Source organism: Mustela putorius, unplaced genomic scaffold (genome assembly GCF_011764305.1).
Source record: "Mustela putorius furo isolate JIRA1106 unplaced genomic scaffold, ASM1176430v1.1 tig00000382_pilon_pilon_pilon, whole genome shotgun sequence".
In the NCBI taxonomy this organism is placed as follows: Eukaryota; Metazoa; Chordata; class Mammalia; order Carnivora; family Mustelidae; genus Mustela; species Mustela putorius.
In genome coordinates this window covers 6745041-6756467 of record NW_025421367.1, presented here as the reverse complement: position 1 = coordinate 6756467, position 11427 = coordinate 6745041, and the positions used below count along the sequence as shown (strand labels likewise).

The window sequence follows — 11427 nt, the reverse complement described above, 5'->3', positions numbered from 1 at the left end:
TTTTTATTTTCCCACTTTCTCTATGTATTATTGTCATAACATCCAAACCATTTTAATGACAACTCAAGAATCAAGTCAGATTCTTTTCAATGCAAAGATAGAAATGATTACAAGGCAATTTAACTTAGTAGTATTTGCATTTTCTTTGGATGGTTTAATTATCCCACTGTTTGAAAATCCAGTGATGCCCAGATTTACAGTACCATTGTTGTTTGTGGAGTTTTAGCATTAAGTAAATTTTGTATACATCATCAATGCGGCCCTTATCTATCTATCTCATGTATTCAGCGAACATTAAACAAGACACTAATGTGATGCTCAAGAGATACATGGTGATGAAGACAGCCCTCAAGGAACTTTTCATCTAGGACATATAACATATCCTCTAGGTAAAATACCTCAGGGCAGAGGAAAGAAAGAGATGAAAGAAGGAGATGATTCTCCCTTGAAGGGAGACTTCAAGGACAAGATAGCTTCTGAACCGAAACTTAAATCATTTTGACAAGTGGACATGGAGGAAAGGACATACTCTGAGTGAAAGAGACTGCATAAACAAAGTTTCTGACAAGAAAGGGCACGTGGCACATCCAATTAGCAGAAAATAGTGCAGTATGGCGGAGGCACACACATAGAAGAAAAGGAAAGACAGGGCTGGCAAAGCAGATGAGATTGATCAGGAATAGTCTTTCTCAGGTTTATGGTTTTTGTGTATGTTTGTCTGAGCAGGAAAGGATGCCGGCAAGAAATAACTGGGAAGGTCAGTGAAGGCATTTTTGAGATTGTCCCTTAAAAAGCAATAAAAATCCAAACCAAAGGATGGCAAAAGGTAATAAAAAAAAGAAAGGGGGAAAAAAGATGCATCAAACACTCATGAGACTTCCAAATGAAAAAAATTTTAAGAGTGGATCACAAATCAAAATGTATGATTTAATCACATAAAATCATATTTTTTTATTTTAAAGGATTTTATTTATTTGAGAGAGAGAGCACAAGCAGGGGAAGGGGCAGAAAGAGAAAGAGATTATGCTGAGTGAAATAAGTCAAGCAAAGAGAGTCAACTGCCATATGGTTTCACTTACTTGTGAAGCATAAGGAATAACACGGAAGACATTGGGAGATGGAGAGGAGAAGTGAGTTGGGGGAAATTGGAGGGGGAGAAAACCATGAGAGACTGTGAACTCTGAGAAACAAACTGAGGGTTTGGAGGGAACGAGTGTGGGGGGTTGAGTGAGCCTGGTGCTGGGTATTAGGTAGGGCATGTATTGCATGGAGCACTGGGGATGGTGTATAAAAAATGAATTTTGGAATGCTGAAAAAAATTAAATTAAATATAATTTTTTTAAAAAAGGAGAGGGAGAAGCAAACTTCTCGCTGAGCAGGGTGCCCAACTTGGGGTTCAATCCCAGGACCCTGATATCATGACCCTAGCCTAAGGCAGACACAGCCAACTGAACCACCAAGGTGCCCCAAAATAACGTTGTTGTTGTTTTTTTAAATAAAGTTATATCACCTCTAGATGGTAGGTTTAAAGTGCTTAGGGAGCACCTGGCTCAGTCAGTAGAGCATGAGAATCTTGATCTTGGGGTTGTGAATTCAGTCCCACATTAGGGGAAATTTTACCTTTAAAAAAAAAAAAAAAGTGTTTGCCCAATAATCCGGTTAAGAAATGGGCAGAAAACATGCACAGACACTTTTCCAAAGAAGACATACAAATGGCTAACAAATACATGAAAAAATGTTCAACATCATTAGCCATCAGGGAGATTCAAATCAAAATCACAATGAGATACCACCTTACACCAGTTAGAATGGCAAAAATTAACAAGACAGGAAACAATAAATGTTGGCCAGGTTGTGGAGAAAGGGATACACTCTTCCACTGTTGATGTGAATGCAAGCTGGTACAGCCACTCTGGAAAACAGTACAGAGGTTCCTCAAGATGTTAAAAATAGGGCGCCTGGGTGGCTCAGTGGGTTAAGCCGCTGCCTTCGGCTCAGGTCATGATCTCAGGGTCCTGGGATCGAGGCCCACATCGGGCTCTCTGCTCAGTGGGGAGCCTGCTTCCTCCTCTCTCTCTGCCTGCCTCTCTGCCTGCTTGTGATCTCTCTCTGTCAAATAAATAAATAAAAATCTTAAAAAAAAAAAAAAAAAAAGAATTGTTTAAAAAAAAAAAAAAAAAATAGAGTTACCTTATGAACCAGCAGTTGCACTACTAGGTATTTACCCCAAAGATACAGATGTAGTGAAAAGAAGGGGCACATCCACCCAAATGTTCATAGCAACAATGTCCACAATAGCCTATCTGTGGGAAAGAGCTGAGATGCCCTTCATAGATGAATGGATAAAGAAGATGTGGTTCATATACACAATGAAATATTACTCAGCCATCAGAAAGGATGAATATCTACCATTTGCATTGATATGGACAGAACTAGAAGGAATTACGCTAAGTGAAATAAGTCAAGCAGAGAAAGACAATTATCATATGGTTTCGCTCATATGTGGCACATAAGGAATAGTGTAGAGGACCACAGGGAAAGGGAGGGAAAACTGAATGGGAAGAAATCAGAGAGGGAGATTGGCCATGAGAGACTCTGGACTCTGGGAAACAAACTGAAGGTTACAGAAGGCGGGGGGGAATAGGGTAACCAGGTGATGGGTATTAAGGAGGGCACATGTGGTGATGAGCACTGGGTGTGATACGCAATAATGAATCGTTAAACACTATACCAAAAACTAATGATGACTATATGTTGGCTAACTGAACATAATAAAATAAATCAGATGAAGTGATGATGGTCATTCTAAAACAAACAAAAAAGTGTTGAAACTCGAGGTGGTATAGTAGACAAGCATCTCAAGAATTAAAGGTAAAACTGCTTCATAAAACTACATCACAACATAACTAAGTATAGCTCTGGGCCAGAGCTATCTCCAACTCTATTTTGTCATCTGTAAAACATGGTAATAATTGTGCCTGCTTTATAAGGTTCTTGTTCGGATGAACAGAGTTAGCCCATGCGAAAAGCCTAACTCACATTAGACACTCAATCCATGGTACTCTCCTACCCCCTTAAAACCCAGTGTCAGAACCTATTCGAGTATCTGTATAAAGGCACAGAGAGAGAGCATCAGGACAAAATTTCTCATTATTCACTTCACCTGGGAAACCTTGGAAACCCAAACTGTTCAGGGAAAAAGGACAGTACCAAGAAGCCCTTCCTATTCTGGAAGTCTACTGCATCCTTGCTTCCAATTAGTTGCCTCTTCCTCCTCCTCTTTATCCTCCCAGCGTGGAGTTCTCTACTGCATGCAAGCTTGGATGAAGACACTGAGATACTATCTTTGCCTGTATTCATTGCTAGGGTAGTCATGATAAAATACCACAAACTTAGTATCTTAAAAAAAACAGAAATTGATTTCTCTCACAGTTCTGGAGTTCAGATGTCCAAAATCAAGGTTTTCATAGGGCTATGTTCACTCCAAAGACTTTAGGGAAGAACCTTTCCTCGTCTCTTCCTTGGCTTGTAGCAGCATAACCCGAATGTTCATAGCAACAATGTCCACAATAGCCTTGGCTTGTAGCAGCATAACCCGAATCTCTGCACGTGGTCTTCCCTGTGACTCTGTGTCCTTTTCTGTCTCTACACTCTATTTGGATTTAGGGCCCACCCTAATCTAGTCATCTTGATCTTTATCTTAATTACATATGAAAAGGCCCTATTTCCAAATAAGGTTACATTCTGAGGTTTCCAGTGGATGAACAAGTTTTGAGGGGACACTATTAAACTCAATGAAATGCCTGAAATATTCACTTTTTTTGTTATGTTATGCTAGTCACCATATAGTACATCATTAGTTTTTGATGTAGTGTTTCACGATTCATTGTTTGCGTATAATTCTCCATGCAATATGTGTCCTCCTCAATACCAATCACTGGGCTAACCCATCTCCCTAACCCCCTCCCCGCTAAAACCCTCGGTTTGTTTCTCAGAATCCATAGTCTCTAATGGCTTGTCTCCCCCTCTGACTTACCCCTTCTTCATTCCCCTTCCATCTCCTAATGTTCTCCATATGCGCCCCAATGTTCATAGCATGTCCACAAGAGCCAAACTGTGGAAACAGCCCAGATGCCCTTCAACAGACGAATGAATAAAGAAGATGTGGTCCATATATTCAATAGAATATTACTCAGCCATCAGAAAGGATGAATACCTAACTTTTACATCAATACGGATGAGACTAGAGGAGATTATTCTAAGTGATAAAGTCAAGCAATGTTTTAAATCAACTTGGTTTTTCTGTCAGTTGAAGAAGCATAAAAGAAATTATATCCCTGTAGCAACAAGCATACTTAGGTCCCAGATCTTAGTTTCTTTTTTTTTTTTTTTAAGATTTTATTTATTTATTTGAGAGACAAAGAGAGCACAAGCAGGATGGGAGGGGCAGAAGGAGAGGGAGAAGCAGACTCCCTGCTGAGCAGGGAGCCTAACATGGGGCCAGATCCCAGGACCCTAGAATCATGACCTGAGCCAAAGGCAGACACTTAACCCACCACAGAGCCACCCAGGCACCCCATATCTTGGTTTCTAATACCATACTCCAATGAAAGGAACAAGGACTCCTTACAGAGATGACCAATTCTAGTACTAGAACAGGAAACATACAAGATGATCTTGGAACATCTTATGTCAGAAAGTAACAGAGTGCTAACACTTATACACACACACACACACACACACACACACAGACAACAATGGAGATATGTCAAAGGAGCATACTATATATATGAGCGACCCTCATGGCATACCACCTGAACAGATGAACTATCTGCTTAAGTCCACTCAACCCACAGAAATATAAGGAAGAATAAGTCATGTTATTTTAAGCCACTAAGTTTTGGCTTTGTTTCACAGCAATAGATAACAAACATACATAACTTTTCCTCTTATTAAATTGAATATGTTTTTAAAGTTTTAGTGCCATCAAGAGTGCATCAAGATACGGTGAGTCAATATTAAAATTGTTATAATTTCTCTGGCAAGAAAAGGAGCATAGAAGCAACTAAAAGTGTTCCCAGAACTAGAAAAAAATTGAACAGCATAATTAAAAAACTAGTATAGAATTAAAGCACAAAGTATAAAATCAATATCCATGAGTAAGTAGTCCATAGTGATATACATAACAATTTAAATAATTAATAAATGGGAGACAACACTGCAGAATTCAAAATTCAATTCATTCATTCAATTCACTGCAGAATTCAAAATCATTTATGTAGATTTATGTATCATTTATGTAGATACTCCACCCTACAGGAAAGAGGGGGTCATGAGTCTCAGGCCTTATGTTGGCTGCACATAGTGGCTTCTTTCCAAAGCATACAGTATAGAAAGGGGCAGAAAGAGTAGCTTTTAAGTGGAGAAAACTGACAAACACTACATCAGCGAGGTGACCAAGGGTCAACATCAACACTTATAAATCATGTTCATAGTATGCACCCTTGACATGATATGATAAAAATGGCACTTTACCTCTGTGGTCTCCCTCTCAATAACCAACAACCCATCTCATCATGAGTAAAACATCAGACAAATTCCAATAGTTGGGCATCCTACAAAATATTTGATCTATACTCCTCAAAACTATCAATGTCATCAAAAACAAGGAAAATCTGAGAAACTGCTACAGCCAAAAGGACCTTAAGAGACATAATGATTAGATGTAATGTGGTATCCTGGATAGATTCCTGGGTCAGGAAAAGGACACTAGATAACTAAGGAAATCTAGGGATGCCTGGGTGGCTCAGTCAGTTAAGCATCTGCTATCAGCTCAGGTCATAACCCCAGGGTCCTGCGATAAGAATCCCACATCAGGCTCCTTGCTGGGTGGGGAGCCTGGTATTCCCTCTGCCTGCCACTACCCACCACTTGTGCTTGCCCTCTCTCTCTGTCAAATAAGTAAATAAAATCTTAAAAAAAAAAAAAAAGATAACTAAGGAACTCTAAAAAAAAACTCTTGGTGTTAGTTAATAATGTATTAACATTGGTCCATAAATCATAACAGATGTTATTACACTGATATATGATATTAATAAAAGAAGAACCTGAATATGAGATACATGGGAACTTTCTAAACTAGGTTTTCAGTTTTGCTGCAAATCTTAAACTGTTCTAAAAAATAAAATCAACCTTTAAAACATATCACTCAAAAAAATCAAATTGTGCCCATTCCCCTTAACACAATGGTATAAATTTAAAGAAAGCTAATAAGAACAGAGATTGTGTTTGTTTGTTTGCTTTGTCTACTAATATAACTTAAGAGCTTAAAACATATTGTGGCATAAAATAAGTATTTTTTTATTTCTAATAATCTATTTATTCCTCACATAGTTACTGAACAACCCCTATGTACAAGCCTTATACCAAGCATTGGGGATAAAACGTAATTTGAAATTTATTTCCAGATCTCTTACAGAATAAATAGTTTTAATAGGAGATATTTCTAATTTACAAGCTCTGTGTGGCATTAGCTCTGCAGTTCCAATCCCACTCTGTGGGATAGTTTTCTTCTTATTGATGGTGACCAAAGACACAAGATCCTCCTGTTCTAGGCTTTTAATTGTGTGAAAAACTAGTTTATTAAATAAGCTAGATGTTTCAGTAAATAGTTTTAAATGAATTAAAATATAAATAAAAATGTACAAAGAAACTTACAGGGGCTAAATCTTTCTGCTATTTTCTGACTTCCCATTTCTCATTCATTTGTTCTATTTGTTCTTCCTGCCATGCTTCCCATCAGGGAAAGAAATTTCTTTGACTAAAATGTTGCTGAGCATTTTAAAACTTTTTATATCCTTCAACCAGTTTATTAACAAATGACTCCAAGTGCAGGATATTTCTTTGCATGTAAACATATCTCTTTCCCACCCAGTGTACTTAGAGATATTAGCACAAGGACCTCACGAGACACATTTCAGGTCCATTCCACCCAAACATTTCCAGGGGATGAGTGACCTAGACTCAAGCTAACTCTACATAATGTCAAATATCTGATGACTCAGGAATCTATTGATATATTCACAAATCGTTAGAAGCATCTGATTACAAGTTTCAATCTTGCCATTGCTTGTGGCTTTCTTCATGGTGGACAATTTTCTATTTAAAACATCAGTTGCCTTGCTTGCATATTTAGAGATGAATAAGGCCTTATATTCTTATTTTTTTAATCTATATTTTTAAATGTAGGGTTAAAGGAAGGCAAGACTTTCAAAGTTTGATTCTTCCAGCTGAGGAAATGCACCCTTTTGACTGAAACTCTGAGAAATTGTAAACATAAGCATCTGAAAAAGAAAAAAGGAAGGCAAACAATGCTGAAATGAGAAAATTTAGAGCACAAGACTTTAAAGGGTTTCTTGATTGTCAGAATTGTAAGGTGCTTGGATCTCTGGGCTGAAATCACTTCCCCAGTGGAGGAGAAAATATTAAAAAGAGTGGCCATCCGCTATCTAACATTGGTGATTTCTGAGTTAAGAGGTGATCATATTGGGTGCCTGGGCGGCTCAGGGGGTTAAGCCTCTGCCTTCATTCAGCTCAGGTCATGATCTCAGGGTCCTGGGATCAAGTCCCACATCTGCCTCTCTGCTTACCAGGCAGCCTGCTTCCCACTCTCTCTCTGCCTACTTGTAATCTTTCTCTGTGTGTCAAATAAATGAATAAAATCTTTAAAAAAAATTCACTCTTAAAAAAAAAGAGGTGATCAGATCATTTAAAAATGTTAATTAGATCCATCCACGTCACTGCAAATGGCAAAATTTCATTTCTTTTGATGGCTGAATAGTATTCCATTATATATATATACATATACCACCTCTTCTTTATCCATTCATCTGTTGATGGACATCTAGGTTCTTTCCATAGTTTGGCTATTGTGGACATTGCTGCTATAAGCATTCAGGTGCATGTGCTCCTTCAGATCACTAAATTTGTATCTTTAGGGTAAATACTCAGTAGTGCGATTGCTGGGTTGTAGGGTAGCTCTATTTTCAACTTTTTGAAGAACCTCCATGCTGTTTTCCAGAGTGGTTGTACCAGCTTGCATTCCCACCAACAGTGTAAGAGGGTTCCCCTTTCTCCATATCCCCGCCAGCATCTGTCATTCCCTGACTTGTTAATTTTAGCCATTCTGACTGGTGTGAGGTGGCATGTCACTGAGGTTTTGATTTGTATTTTCCTGATGCCAAGTGATGTAGAGCACTTTTTCATGTATCTGTTGGCCACTTGGATGTCTTTTTTGCAGAAATGTCTATTCATGTCTTCTGTCCATTTCTTGATTGGACTATGTGTTCTTTGCATGTTGAGTTTGATAAATTCTTTACAGATTTTGATACTAGCCCTCTATCTGATACGTCATTTGTGAATATCTTCTCCCATTCTGTCAGTTGTCTTTTGGTTTTGTTGACTGTTTCCTTTGCTGTGCAAAAGCTTTTGATCATAATGAAGTCCAAATAGTTCATTTTTGACCTTGCTTTCCTTGCCTTTAGTGATGTTTCTAGGAAGAAGTTGCTGTGGTGGAGGTCAAAGAGGTTGCTGCCTGTGTTCTCCTCAAAAAATGCCATTTCTTTCACATGTTGCCTTTCTCACAGCATATCATCCAGTCCCTTCCAGGAGTCAGTTATTTTTACTGACTAAATGAAAAGGAACCGAGGGGTGGGGTGTATAAATAGAAAAGAAAGGGACATATGATTGTCAATTTGCTTGGGGAATCAGCAGGATTTAGTAACTTTTTAGATATCCTGATAACAGAGAGGAAACAATGAAAGGCCAACTATTCTTGTCAGGGGATTAAGAGAAGCTGGCACTTTTTTTAGGATTCAAATGTCATTTTCAGCAACTGATTTCAGAAGCAAGAAAATGAATATGGTTCAGACCTGCTTGCTGACTGGAGTTGTTTAGTCAAATATCCAAATGGAAAAACTCAGGTCATGGCTGAATGGATGATTCTATACTTGATCTTAGCCAAAAGGCCAAGAAGCAATGGCTGAATGGATGACTCTAGAGCCCAGGAGAAGATTCTGGAAATCACTCTAGATGTCCTCTAGATGTCCTCTAGGAAGGTAGGAACTGAAGATTCCGAGGGAGATGTTACTATTACAAAGAACATGGGGGGAAAAAAAGCCAGAGAAAACTTCCAAGATTAGAAACAGTGGCAGGATGAGAAAGGAGATTTAAAGGAGTCTGAGGCAAAGTAATAGGAGAAGATGGAAAGGAGTCTATCTTGAGTATCCCAGAGGTAACAAAACATGAAAGGAATTTCTTGAAGGAGCATGTAGTCAACCTTGTCAAACACACCAGGGTCAGAGGAAGCTGAGAAAGGATGAGAAAAAGCCATTAGCTTGGCAGGGAGCATATTTAGGAGCATCGCAGAGCCAGGGTGGCCATTTGAAAAAGCCAAAACCTCCAAAAGCCTTAAGAAAATTAAGGGAAGGATTGTGGGCCACTTTCAAGAAGCTGGAGCTGAAGAGAAAGGATCTAACACCTTTTTGTCATCTGAACAAGTGGAGTAATCAAATGATCAGGTCCTGCTGGGTGTGGGTATAGGGAAGCCATGAGACAGAAAGATGTAGATGGACTATCCAACATCTGACCTGGAAGGGACTTTCAAGACAGCACCAAGGTCAACCCTCCAATGTTCCCTAGGAAGAAACTCAGAATGGTTGGGTAGCTAGTTTATGGTAGAAGAGAGATTCGAATGAAGATCTGCAATGCCCCAGGTGGCAGATTTCTTCACCATACTCTCTTTGCAACATGGATCTTAAGCTTGGCAAGTAAGAAACGAAAAGAAAAGAAACAGTTATACCTGTTCTTGTTCTCCATCCAGTTACTCCTTCTAGCCCTTCTATCACCCCTCATGAAGACATAATATTCATCCTTCCCAATTGGTCTGTGATACACTGTTGCTTGCCAGGGAAAGATGGCAAGTGGATGCTTCCAAGATTATTGGACAGTATAGTTTTCCCTATCTCACTGACTTTCACCTTGCCATGAATACACTAGGTTCCAAGTGGCCAAATTCACATGTGCAGGGAGAAGTTGGCAGAAGCAATGGCAGGGGACCAGGGGAAAGGCAATCTTTCCTCTTAGTTTCACACAGGCAGTGTCTACACACCCAAAGTGGGCTAGAAGGGAAGACTGAGTGATAATCTGGCAAACTCAGGCAGTGTAAATACCCAATCCAACCACTGGGGCCTCCAGGCAAAGGAAAACATTGTCTCTGACCCTGCCAACTTCCCTTCTCATGCATGAAAACTGCTCCAAGACCTGAGTCTGAGGGATTCATGGATCCCAAATGATGGTAATGCCAAGTTGGCGTGGGATTGTGCCTGATAGCACACTGGACTCCATCCTCCCTTCCCCCATTTTATTCCTCTGTGGCACTAAGAGAGTACTTGGGAAGTAACACCCTCTGTTTAGCCATTACGGGACTGTTTAATGCACTGTATGAGTAATGCAGTGTCAGGGTTCTGGCTAACATAGATTCACTGGCAAAGGATTCAGATGCTATGGTTATAGGTGAGTTAGCAAAGCATGGGTAACTACAATGCCGCATTTATTACTTGAGCACTGGCTTCACTTACTGAGTGGCTCCAGCCTGTTCTGGTGGAAGAAAATATTTCTCATCAGTAAGTCATTTTAAGCTTTCCTTGGATTGCCTGTTCCACGAATCTAAGTCCAGATTTTTAAATTAAAATGGAAAACTGTGTTTCAGTATTTTCTCCACATAAAAGGGGACCTGCAGTATCAGGTATTATGGACTCTTCTCTTTATGTCCAAGTCACTAGGTGAATAACTGACAAATCCTTCAGGCCAGCAGGAGCCTTGGAAATTTGGAATCATTTCTTTAGAATACTGACTTCCTTGAGTTTCTCTGGCCCTTCTCTACCTGACTACACCTGCCCCAGCCCCATGTTTCTACATGGCAATTTTGTCAGAGTCACACTCATTTTCAACATGACTGTATCTATTCACATAGGAATAAGATTTTATGGGGCTGCTATATTTACCTAGCCACAAAAGCAGATTTTACTCAAAAATGTTTTTACTCAGATTTTACTCGGATTTTTCTCCTTTTTATTTTTGCCCACCCCCTAAAAAAGCCCTAACAATAGCAATATTGGAGACAAGCTGGGAAATCTGCCTCTTTACAAAGCTGACACAAACACTGGAGGACTAGTAATATATTCAGCAGCCACCTAGTCAGCAATGCAAAATGGTCCCTGGGTTCAAGGCTATGATACATTAGAATATAATTTGGCTGGAGCTTCTCTCTCTATTATGGAGAACAAATGCATTTTTGAATGACTTGAAGAAGAGGTCACGCTATTACTTATGATGGGTAAACTCAAAGAGGGTCAGAGAGGAGACGCG

The 11427-nt window shown here is 39.3% G+C and overlaps 1 pseudogene; it reads right to left on the bottom strand.

Moving 5' to 3' along the window:
* Window positions 1-8866: 8866 nt before the first annotated feature.
* LOC123391872 lies at window positions 8867-9038 on the bottom strand (annotated as a pseudogene).
* Window positions 9039-11427: the final 2389 nt, after the last annotated feature.